The sequence below is a fragment of the Sorex fumeus genome, unplaced genomic scaffold (assembly GCF_029834395.1).
Source record: "Sorex fumeus unplaced genomic scaffold, SorFum_2.1 ptg000047l, whole genome shotgun sequence".
In the NCBI taxonomy this organism is placed as follows: Eukaryota; Metazoa; Chordata; class Mammalia; order Eulipotyphla; family Soricidae; genus Sorex; species Sorex fumeus.
The window spans coordinates 11,422,179-11,435,365 of NW_026606104.1; the positions used below are offsets into that span (position 1 = coordinate 11,422,179).

The 13,187-nt window shown below is 39.4% G+C and overlaps 1 protein-coding gene across 1 annotated transcript in view; it reads right to left on the reverse strand.

Annotated features, from left to right (window-relative positions):
• The window catches only part of LRRC8C (leucine rich repeat containing 8 VRAC subunit C), a 97,659-nt gene that overhangs the window by 7,212 nt on the left and 77,260 nt on the right, over positions 1–13,187 (reverse strand). The window lies entirely within an intron of this gene.

Genomic DNA, 13,187 nt, shown 5'->3' on the forward strand with positions numbered 1-13,187 from the left:
GGATGGCACCCAATGTTATAATAGCTTGTGTATGAGAAGTCAAAGGACTGGACAGAAGAAATATGGAAGAAATTTCTGTTGTTCCCCCTTTTATTTCACCCTTGTCCTGGACTATATGCATAATGAATGTTAATGGCTTTAATAGGAGTTTACTACTTCTATAAAAACAAAGTTTTGGGACTGGAGAGAGAATGCAGCAGGTAAGGCACCTGCCTTGCATGCAGCGGAAGCAAATCCTATCTCGTGAACCCCATGTGGCCCCCTGTGCTCACCAGGATTGATCTCAGAGCATAGAGTGATGAATTCAAACAGATTCCAATTAGATTTCAGGTTAAGTAAAAACTTGTCTTATACAATTATTTAATTTTTTCAGTAAGGACTTTACCTCCTTTACAGGTACTGAAAGAATGAAGGTAGAGGGAAGAAATATAAGTTTAAATAAGTTTAAGTAAAATATTTACAAAAGCTCTGTCCTGGATGATAAAGCAGGGAGAAATACCACGTAATACATACATCAAGGAAGGTGTGAGAACCTGGGATGTGGCTCAGCAGTAGAGAATAAAACTTGTGAAACCCTTTGTTTGATCCCTGGTAACATAAAAATGCCAAGGAAGAACAACAGGCATAATTGTATTCAGAGGGTGCAGTGGTCAAACAGATAAAAGAACTTAAATGTCACTGTCACTGTCCTTCTGTTCATCAATTTGCTCAAGTGGGCCCATAACACTGTGAGACTTGTTACTGTGTTTGGCATATCGAATATGTCACGGGTAGTTTGTCAGGCTTTGCTGTGAGGGCGAGATATTCTCAAACTCGGTTGGTCATGTTGGCCGCGTGCAAGGCAAACGCACTACCCACTGTGCTATCGCTTCAGCCATATAAAAAAATCAGTGTATGATGTTTGGAGAATGTCCAAATATAGAAAACCAGGGTTTGTATACTCCCGTCATCATTGCAAAATCTACACCAAAATGTTGATGAAGCTCAGAAGTATAGCTCAAGGAACACCAATCAGGAGAGCTCCCAGTGAGACTGGAGAGAGGGTGACCTTCATCCAGAAAGATACCCCACTGCAGAAAGGCAGGCTACATGGGGGATATGAGGTGTGTGTGTGTGTGTGTGTGTGTGTGTGTGTGTGTGTGTGTGTGGGAAGATCCTAAGGTACAGAATGTTTCCCTGGAAAATGCGAGGTTACTCTGAACACCCAGAACCAGTGTGGCTTTCAACACTGGAGTGGAAAGCAAGAAACTATGAATATAAGCAGGAGACAAAGTCACCTGCAAGTGCCATGTTGGTGATGCTGTACAGCCCTGGTGGTGGACTCCACAATGAAGCCTGGTTGCCAGAGTAAGCTACTCATTAGCAGGCACCATCCTGGTGACCTCTTGCAAGTTCGCTGAGGGATGCCATATCCCATCTGTTTTCTCAGGGATAGACTGTAAGATAAAATTCCTGATGTGATCTCCCCTAATCCAATACTCAAGAGCTTAACCTCTTGGGGGCTGTGAGATACTTGCTTAATTATAGCAGTTAAACAGAATTGGTTCTTCCCATTCTAATTCTGACTGCTAGCAAGGCATCTGAGCATAGTCAGAACGCATATTGCACATCTCCCAAAACAACATGATAGTAAGAGGTCCTCATTGAGCTCCAATTTATCCCTGGAGGGCATGTTTGGGGCCAAGGCCCAGTCTTTTCCTATGCCTACTCTCCTCCTGTGGGTTTCTCGGTCATGCTCAGGCCAGTGGAACCATAGCAGGGCAGCCTTGTGATTTCCATACATTAAATTCATGGTTGTCACTTAGCTCCTTGATGCTGATGCACAGATGCCTCATGACAATCATGATCTTGATCCCCAGATGGTCCTCCAGGGCCATCATATCTGAACCTGGCAAACAGCTGCTACTAGGACCTTGTTAATGCACAACTCTGGCCACCATCCACACCTGCTCAAACCTGGTGACTGATATGTCAAGGAAATGACAATATTGGACCCATGCCTCCAAGCCTGCTCACACTTGACACATAAATGTTCCTATGTGTCATTTGGGTTTTTTGTTTTGGTGTGGTGTGTGTGGGTCAACCCAGCAATGCTCAGGGGTTACTCCTGGCTCTGGACTCAGGAATTACTCTTGCAGGTGTTCAACGGACCATATGGGATGCTGGGTATCCAACTCAGGGCCGACCACATGCCAGGCAAATGCCCTATCTGCTATACTATCACTCAGTTCCCATAACATAACACATACATGTTTCTATGTGTCCCTTAGAAGCTCAAACTCCTAGTCACTGCTAATGTCCATTCAAATTTGGTGCATAGGTACCCCCCAGGTACCTGCAACTTTGAACATTTGTTGCCACAGGCTGCCATGCAAAAAAACTTGCACCATAGGATGCTATCTAGGTCTGCAGGACCTCACTCAGCTCCACTATTACGTCCTGCTGCTGACAAACACATAGTCTACAGCAGCCCCCGATGCTGGGGCCTACGGCTGCCATTAGACTCTTCAGACAGGAATCCCAACTTGCTGCCTAGATCCTCCTGACTTCAATACCACGGCTTCAGGCAGGTACCAGCAATTGTGAGCCCTGGTTGACTACCCCCTTGGCCACTCAACCTCAGTGTAGTTGCTGCTTGCAGGGCTTTTGTGAACCCAAATTCCTAGCAGTTGTCCAGACCACAGTGACTGAGTTTCAGAGTCATTATCTGTGATCAGCAATTGTGAATCTCCAATGTCCTCTAAAGTGTGCTTGAACCCTAAAATCGTTGCGAAGGCATAGAGAAGAAACGAAGGAGTTCACTTGCAATGATAAGTGAAGAATGGCCTGGAAAGAATCCTGAGGGCAACAGGGCTTTTGTTACTTCCTGAAGACTTCAAAGCAACAACCACGATGATGTTTGTCAAAATGAGAAAAATCAATGGAAGAGAACTTCTGCAAAGACAACAAAAGTCCAAATAGAAGCCAGTAAGTTAAACACACAGTGGCTGAACTAAAAGTTTTAACAAAGAGGTTCAATAGCAGAATGACAAGCCCAGGATCAAATCAGTGAGCCTGAGGATAAGGCAAAGGAAAGCACTGGAAAAAAAAGAGAAGATAGCATAAGAGATTCATGAGGAACATGAGGAACAACATCAGGAGGAACAGCATTCTCACCACAAGGGTTCTAAAAAGGAGAAGAAGGAAAAGAATGAACTTTTATGTAAGAAATATTAGCTGAGGGGTCAGAGGGATAGTACAGGGGTTAAGGAGCCTGCTATGCATAGTTAACTACAGTGTGATTACTGGTACCCTACATGGTCCCCCGAGCACAACTACGAGTAACCTTTGGGAATCCATGATTGGCCCTTAAGCATTGCTGGGTGTGTCCCACAAAAAATAAATGAAATAATAGCTGAGAATTTCCTTAAACTGAGGAAGGCAAAAGATACACATAGACAGGAAGTTCAAAGAGTTCCAAACAGAAGCAGGTCAAACAGTTATATAACAAAATACAATTAAAATAGCAAAAGTTAAAGACTGATAGAGGGGCCTTGACCACATAGCTCAGTGGTCAGGGGCACAGGCCTTGCTTACAGAAGAACCCAAGTTCAATTCTTGGTACTGCATTGCTCCCTTTACCCCTGCACTATCTCACCAGGCTCAAAGAGCATCACATTGCAGGTATCAGGTATTAAAGCAGTTTGGCTGATCAGGTATCACCAGGAGTGACCCCTAGACACTGAGTACCACTTGGAATTCCCTACCACCACCTCCAAAAGATAGACATACAGTCCTAAAAGCAGTAAAAGGAAAGCAAAGAATCACATAAAAGGGAAATCGTTGAAACTCTGAGCAGACCTCTGAGCCAAAACTCAACAGGCAAGAAAGGAACAGCATGATATAGTCGAAGTATTGGATGGAAAATCTTCTATTCAATTAGGTTACCACTGAGACTTGAAGGAATGATTAAAAGCTTCCAGACAAACAACAAAGGCATTTATAACTACTAACCTCATTCTACTTGAAATACCAAAGGATTGTCTATGAAAGAAAAACTCCTCTCAAAAGTAGTAAGATGCTTTCAAAACATAAAATGTGGGAAAGAAGAGTGACACAGGGGTGCACACAAATTGGGGTTTAAATTTAAAATGAACATAAACCTTAAATTCTTGTTAAGAAAATTAGAGAAAAATGATGAAACAAAGACAAACTGCAAAAATAACGCAAATGGAAATAGAGAACTGTCATTAAATTCTTTTATATCAGTCATTTCATAACTTTTTTTTAATGTCCTGACCTCACCAATCAAAAGGAAGAGTTGTCAGATGGCTCAGGAAATACAGAAACGACCTTCTGCTATTTATAGGAGACTCACCTAAACTTCAGTGATAAACACAGGCTCAAAGTAAAGGACTGGAAAAATGATCAGAAAATAGTAGCCTAAAAAAGGTAAGGAGAGGCATATTTATATTGGCTAACATAAATTTCAAAATTAAAAAGTAATGAGACAAGGTTGGACATTATGTAGTGATCAGGGAGCAAGAAAAACATCCAGAGAATGTAAAACTCATTAACAAAAAGGAACTCAATAAAGGGACATCAAAACATATAAAGCTGGGCCTGATGATAGCACAACGGGTAGGGTGCTTGTCTTCCAAGTGGCCGACCCAGGTTTGATTCCCAACATCCCATATGGTTCCCCGAGCACCGCCAGGAGTAATTCTTGAGTGCAGAGCCAGGAATAACCCCTGTGCATCACTGTTGTGACCTAAAAAGCAAAAAAAAAAAAAACCAAACAAAACAACAACAACAACAAAACATATAAAGTAGGTAGAGAGAAAGAATGGCCCTTGTAATAGATAGTGGGAAACATGCTATCTGCTATCTGAACTCGAACAACACAAAGGCATAAAGACTACTGAAATATAAGGCCCATCTGAATAGCTCAAAAAACCTTTAAGATACAGATTTCTAGGTCTAGATTATGACTGGACCCTCATGGGAGGAGAGGCTGAAATGCTGGAACTAAGATGCTAAGAATGTCAAAAGAAGACCACCAACAGTTTTAAGTTTGGCCCATTGAAGACACCCTTTAAAAAGACCAAGGGAAGTCTCAGAAAAAGTAACTTTATAGAAACAAATGTTCATATTTCCCACATTTCCAGGGTTCCACACATCTCTGCCTGAGAGGTGTACACTCTTTTATTTTATGGTGCACACTCTCTATGCTGGGATTCACCTGCAGTTTTGCTTGGAATGTGTACTTAGCTTTTCCACTCTGACCACAGAACTGAGGTTATCATGGGGGAGAGGTTGGATAAAATGGTCTAATGGCCTGCAGTGAAGAGGCATTGGCACTTTGGGATGGGCACTGTGTGGTGACACTATATCCCTAGTGTACTCTTTTAGCACTCTTTCAATAAGTAAAAGAAGAAAAAACATAAAAGTTTTCATTTTTTCCCTTGAGAAATAGGTGTGTTTATTTCCAGCCTTGACTTTAGAGAGAAGGTCCAAAATCTTTCATTTTTATTTTTATGTTTCAATAGATTACCTTCATAGTTCTTGGGGTTTAAGCATTCTTAGAAATCTCTAGGATAAAAAAATTGAAGAGAAACAAAACTGAGAAAAAAATGGCTAACTTTCTTGACAGAATCAAAAGGAGAAACAAGTATGAAATCCAGCATGGATACTAACCACTCATAGTCTTATTTAATGCTCCAACAATCTGTGAAGATGTGTGGGCTAGAGATCATCTTGGGGAAGGAAGCAAGGGATGCTTCTGCGAGCACATTCTACTACAGCAACACCCTGAGCTAATATGCTAATGTAACATTGTTAATGGTGTGATAGAAATAGAGAAGAATTAGTGTGAAAACAAAATCAATGACAGGTTTTTACCTTGAAAAGCCTTCTTAAAGGGAAAAGCTTTTCTTTACACCTCTCTTCCCATTGTTGTCACTCGTGTGGTTTCTGGGGTCACACATACTGTATTGTGGTGCACAGACATTTTGGTCAGGGAGCTCACTTGGGGTTATACACTCCGTTGTGCTGGTATAGATTTGCTTGTGGTGTACCAGTGACCACACAGTTGATGTGTCATCTTGGATCACAATAGCAGTACTGTGAAGATGGCACCAGATGATGGGAGGAGGGGTTGGGGCTGGAACCTGATGTCTTACGCTGTCAGGCTGGTGCTTTACCACTCAGCTACATCAGTGAGACCTTCAAGTATTTTGTGCTTTTGGTGGAAGGACACAGCCAGCAGTGCTTAGGACTCGTTCCTGGATCTGTGCTCAAGGATCACTCCTGACAAGCTCAGGAGATCATATGCAGTTCTGGGGATCGAACCTGGGTCATCAGCGCGAATAAAAGGCAAGCTCCTTTTATTCAAGTACTATTGTCATAGCCCCTTCAAGTATCTTAAGAAACTAACCCCCCACTAAGCTACCAGGCCATAATTGTCCTCCTGTCCTGCTCTTCCCCATGCTTATTTCTGATGACAGATGATGAGGGAACTCTGAAACTGATGTATAGGGTGTCATGCTATGCACTGCACCACGCTGCCTAGCTAAGGGATAAGGGAAGCTGGAATCTTGTTTGTGTTCCTCTCGCTCAACTCTATTCTCTTGATGAGAATGCTTTCCTTTCTGCTGCAAGGCTCCAGGTTGGCTAATGCCCACCACATTAGCCCACACTCTCCCATTCAATAGAAGAAACCTATTTTAAGGTTTAGAGCATTTGGTCAGGTTCACATCCCAGGGATACAACAGAATAGACTGGTCTTCCTCCACCACACCTTCTCATTTTCTCAAGTTTCTTTGAGGATGTTACAGAAAACAGCCCCACCAAGGAAGGTAAATGCACAATGTCCTCAAGTTCCGTTTAGTCTTCTTATGCCATAGTTCTGTCACTCTTCATGAAGGTATACTTTAAAAAATGCCTACACTAAATCCCAGGAGGGATAAAAGAGTACTCGATTTTCAAAAAGATGTTAACTGCTCAGAAATAAGCACAGAGAAGGGAAAACTTGAACCTTAGTTGCTAAGAGTAACAGCTACTCATGCTGCTCAAAGTATACATCACAGAAGACTCCAGCAAAGACTAAGCTCAGAGCAGAATTCCCAAGGAAGGCAATGGCAGCTTGTCTCATTCAGGACTGTGAAAAGAAACAGGATGGGTTTGGGAGTTCAACACTATATGTGGAAAGAGAGACTTATACAGTACAGCAGTGTGAGCAAAGAAGAAGTTACCCTAAATACTTAATGGAAACAGTATTTCTATACACTGCAACCTTGAGAAGACTGGAGAAGGATCAACATTTAAAGGCACATAAAAAGAAATAAGATAAAAAATAAGGCAGTCAGGTTTCCTAGATAAAAAGAGAAGGGTAAACAGTTTATTTGGGGTGTCTTTGTAAGGTTTTACTTCAGCTTTTCCTTCTCCCTGGAGAAGTTTGCCCAATGAAAACTATACCTCACTTCTCTTTACCTTTATCCAGTAATTAAAAGATTAAAGTGCAAAAACAAGTCTTAAGGCAAGGCTACATATTTTTTCCCAAAAGATTAATGGTAGGGTTCCAGGCTGCTGGTGCGCTGGAAAAACTAGGGGAGAGTGTTTGGAGGATGCTGACGAGTGACTTGCACCCTTATCCAGAACACTGAGCCAAGATCATCGCTTCCAGCACACGTATACATATACAAGCATACACACAGACACCATGGAGTCCAGCAATGCTACCATTTTCTCCTAGAGGTAATCCTGAGACTGTTTTCAGGAGAAAGGCTGGGGGTACAGCCACATAGATTTCTGTACAGAGAAGGAGAGAGGAAAGGCAAGAACTGGGGAAAGTGGGAAGAAGAAAATTCCAAAAGGTAAAACAAACAAGAGACTCTCATAAAAATATAGTCAGCAGTATACTGATGCGATATGAGAATACTTTTATCGTGGTGGCAGTTGTCAGGATTGTACGCACAGAGTCGCATCTCTAGTCCAAGAATAATTATCGATAAAAATCATCTACTTTGGGGTCACAGAAAGAGTACAGTGGATTGGGCACTGGTGGAGAGATGGGTACTCAATCACTGTATAACTGAAACCCAAGCACAAAAATTTGTAAGTCTACAACTGTACCTCATAGTGTTTTACTAATAAAAATTAAAAAAAAAAGAGTACAGTAGGATAACTTGCTTTGCAGGTGGCAGATCAGGGTTCAATCTTTGGCACTGTATATGGTACCCTGTGAATCATCAGGAGTGAACCCTGAGCAAAGAGCCAGGAATAAGCCCTGAGCACAGCTGGGTGTGGCCTATTCACTGCCTCCCTGTGGTGAACCCCGACTCATCTCTTTTAAAGAAAACATATTTTAGTCTAATGAGATTGGGAATGTTCAGGGTGGTACGACTGTAGACAACATCTGCTAGTTTGAGTGTGGAAGGAAAGGACACAGAAGAAGCTGATTCACTGAGAATAAAGGTCAGTGAAGCCAAAGCAACAAATTGATGGCTAACCTCCCTGCTCTATATTGGGATGATCAGGCCTGGAGGTTGGAGCTGGTGAGTCAGCATGCAGAGGGGCTAGAATAAAAGAAAATAGGCCAGACAACAAGGTAGAAGGCTGGAGTACACATTCATTTCTATTTCAAGAGGAAAATACCCTTCCGGCCCCAATCCTTTAGTACAATCAAACATAAAATTAAACACATACACACATACACTGCACAAATGCACTTTTATGAATGAATTTTCTAGAAATCACAGTCAAAATGGAAAATTTTTAAAGTTGTACCAACAGAGCTTTTGTAGAAATCTAAAAATCGAATCTATTTCTATACATGCAGAAATTAGAAATAGAAGACTTGAATCCTTCCAGGAATGTCCTAGTGCAAAGAGAGGACTTGGAGTCAGTCTGACCAGTACCTTGAGCCTTTAAGGAGTCGCTGATCTCTAGGGGACAGAAATACATAAAATAGTTCTCATGATCTCACAAAGGAATAGCACTGTTCCTCTCATCGAAATAATAATATATACATGCAAAATATGATTAATTTCCTATCAAGGAAATTTTTCTGGATAAATTTATGGGTTAGAGGGATTAGAAAAATCAATTTTTAAAAATTTTCAAAATTTTACCAAAGTTTGAATTCATGGGTTTTCATGTGCATATCATTTTCGAGCTAATATAACAGCGATTTTTTGAAAAAGAAAAAAAAAGGAACTCAACTTCCTCAATTCTAAGGTCAATGAAATAAACTGAATTTCCTGCTTTTCCTTTCTACAGTGGGGGTGGAGGTGTTTTTAAGAGAAACAAAGTAATAATTCAAGTCTCCTTTAAAATGAAAACAACCAAAAAACTTAAGATACAACTCATCAAAATGACACTCTGAAATGCTGCCCAGATTTAAGAAATAAAACACTTAAACTTTATATCAAAAAACAAGTGTAGTTTTTAATGTACTTTTGGGGCTACAACTAGTGCTCAGAACTATTTCTCAGTGTTTGGGAGTCATCCCCAGCAGAGATGGGGGATGATTATGTGTAGCCAGCAATGGCTGCTGTATGTAGAGCAGGTGCTTCTGTCCACAGAGCTCTCCCTCCAGTCCTCGGCATGCGTGTTTAAAGCACAATATGTGCAGACTTTATCACATATTGAAATATCATGCATGGTTAAAGCAAATGAGGTCCTATGTAATTGGAAAAATGGTAATCTGTACTATTTAAAATCGTTAACGCCCATAGCTATGCCTTTGATTACCTAGATCTTTGATGATGGTTATTTGAGTCTTTGTTAGAATCATAACACAAATCATGATAATGTGAAAACAGGATGTACTTAATTTAGGCAGTTTCCAGAAAAGCAATGTAATGAAAAGCAAAAAGCCACCTGTGGTAACAAGTTGAAGTATCACATTTGCTTGAATGAGACACCAAGGAAGGTCAAAACAAAATAACTTACTTCAGTGAAACTAACTGAAATAGCATAGCATGTAATTTGAAATAACTAGCACATAAAAAGCCAATTTGTTAATTATAGACCGAAGATATGAGTGACAATGATGGAAGTGGTGTTAGAGATAAAGACCGTTAAGTATTGGAGTAATTCTGAGAGTACCCCAGGAATAATCAACCATTTTGAATTTATCTTTCAAATGTCAGGAATTATGATAGGGATACCCAAAGCCATCAACCTTTCTGGGTCAAGCATAGGAAAAAGACAATCAAATCGTAATTGACATGATGATGTTCAAACTTATGCTTGTCTTACATAATGACTTCTCAGACCCTGGCTGTATCAAATTTCTCAAACTCTTATAGTATTTTCACTGAGACTGCATTAGTAAGCTTATAACCTAAGAACTGACTTTTCCCTCCTTTTTTGTGTCTGATTGATTTTGCTATTTTCAGGAGTGTCTTATATGCTTCTTATAGGGATTTTCGATATTAAAGTATTTTTTTCATCGTAAACATTTTTCAGAGAGAGTGAAAAGGAGAGAGAGAAAGCATCTCTGAGTCCATCTAAGAATAAAAGTGGTTGAGTTAACCTATTCCTCTAGTTCCCTCACCCTTTGCACTACTCTTACAAATTAACTTTTTGTTTTTGGTGGTACCAAGGATCAAACTCAGGACTTTTTACACGCAAGGAAAGTGCTCTGCCACTGAACCACATCCTGGAACCCCCATCATCCATCCTAACCAAAATTTTTATCAAAGAAAGTAGAGTCCTCCATCTTTTTACCCTAACCATGGTAATGTCTGATGGATATTCCTCCAGATCAATATCTGTGCATTTACACTTATATACAAAATATAAAAACTTAGGCTCTTTGAGCATTCTTCCTTTATCTTAGACTTTTCACCTTCATATGACGATTTGGGCCCCAGAATTATAAGTATAGGTGTGCTATACTTTATAAAAGATATTTCTATGATGATATACATTTATTAAAATTTTCTACAAAAATAAAGATAAAAATTATATATGGTATGATTTTACATGCATTGTGAAAAACTGAACAGAGAAAAGAGGAAGACAGAGAAGAGAATACCAGGTTCACTGCAAAGAGTCAGCAATAGGAAATTTCCTGAGGTGTTGAGATTTTTCTATAACTTGTTTGTGGTAGTGGTTACAATTTATACATGGCTAAAAGTGCAAATTAAATACTTAGTTTTCATAAACAGTGAATTATTGAAAAAGGGAAGGATACGTGTCTGATTTTAACATTTCTCTTTAGGTTTTTTAAATATTTTATATAATTATTTACAGTGACTTTATTTCAGGTATTTGTTTTATTGATTAAAAACAATTTAATCACCTTATGAATTTTATCCACTACATTACTCTGATAATTCATATTTGGATATTTACTGGATATCTGGATTCACTGCTATATTTTAATCTTTATGTAATTTTTCTTATTGGCTTCTGTATCATTGATAACATTTTCCATGCCTTCTACTTCCCAGCCTCTTCTGCTATTTAGAAAGACTATTTCTAGGAGAGATATTAGCTATAATTTCTTTCCTTTTTTTTTTTTAATGTGGGGTCACACTTGGCAGTGCTCGGAAGCAGTGATCAGAAGCTACTTTTGGTTCAGTGTTCAGGGGACGATGCAGTGCCATGGATTGAACCTCAGGGCATAGTATGCAAACCTTGTGCACCAGATAACTCTTTGTTATCTCCCAAGTCCCTACTTTTATTAAAATATACACAAACAATTTTTCAGCATCACTTCTCATTTTCTAAACATGTTTGGAACTGCTCAATTCTGTGGCCCTTAAAACTAGATTTCTTTTGAAATATAGGAATTAAAGAGGAATCTATCATTGATTCTGCTAATAAAATCCACTCATTAGTATCTTAGATCCTATATCTACCTTGTGGGTTCATCTCCCTTTTGTTTACAGTAGTATAATAGCTTGTTATAACACATTAAAATAAGAATCTATAGGTAAAATTCCTATATGCCTTATGCAATGGAAGAACTGATCCATCAATGGAGCTTGTTGGGTGGGGGTTGGAAGGGAGGGTCATAGGGCTCTTGGGGAAAGGAGAGGGATACACTGATGAAGGGTGTGGTGTTGGAATTATGTACATGGGAAACCACTATTAACAGTGTTGTAAATTATAGAACTTCAATCAATAAAACATTTTAAAAAAATCACAAGTCTTGAAAGTGGAAAACACTCATAGAGCATTCATTCTAGAATATCTTAGCAAATTACAAAAGTCTGTTGTCATTTACTCTTGTCACTTTAAAATAAAACAAATTGCTCTTAAAATACTGTTTAACTTTTCTCTGGCATTTAATTTTTTTCTACTTTTTTTAAATTAAATCACAGTGAGATACAGTTACAAAGCTTTTGCGATTGGGTTTTAGTCATGCAATATTCCAACACTCATCTCTCCACTAGAGTACATTTCCCACCATTAATTGGCATTTTATTTTGCTGACAAGAAATCTGCAGTTTTCTTAAAGGAGCAACCTCTTTTGATATATCTACAGTACTTTTTAAGATTTTATTTTAATCCCAGGTCTTCTACAGTTTGTTCTTTGAGTATGTGGATTAACCCTATTGAAGCTTGAAGCTAAGGACTTATTTAATTAGAAAAAATTTAGCAGCAGATCTTTGAATAACACATCAAAATTTACTCAACTCTTTCTTCTGCCACCCCTCTCCTGCTGCCAATTTCTATCAGAAATACATGTAAGATTTCTCAACTGATATTCTGTGTCTCTCTCTCTCTCTCTCTCTCTCTCTCTCTCTCTCTATCTATCTGTGTGTGTGTGTGTGTGTGTGTGTGCATTATCCCTTGTCTGCATTGAGTTCTGGATCAATTCAGAATTCTTATGTCACTGCTTTCTGTGAGTGAGTATAGTCTAATTATTCACCTGCTGATATTTTTAAATTTAGTGACTTTTGAAATTTCAGATATGAACCTTTGCTTCCCACTTTTTGGGGAAGGAGAATCACTATCCATTTACTCCTGTTGTCTGTACCTACTACCTTATGTTATGGCTTCACTGTCAATATATTTAAATTTGTTTCAAAAACAATTTCCTCTCAAGAAAATCTATGCTTCAACTGAAAATGCTATGACCAGTCTTTCTAAGCACAGAGCCCTGCCCTTCATGAATGCTGGTCATAGCTTGTTCTGAGGAGGAGATTGTTGTCACCATCTTCTGCAGGCTCTTTGTGTTTCCAGCCCCC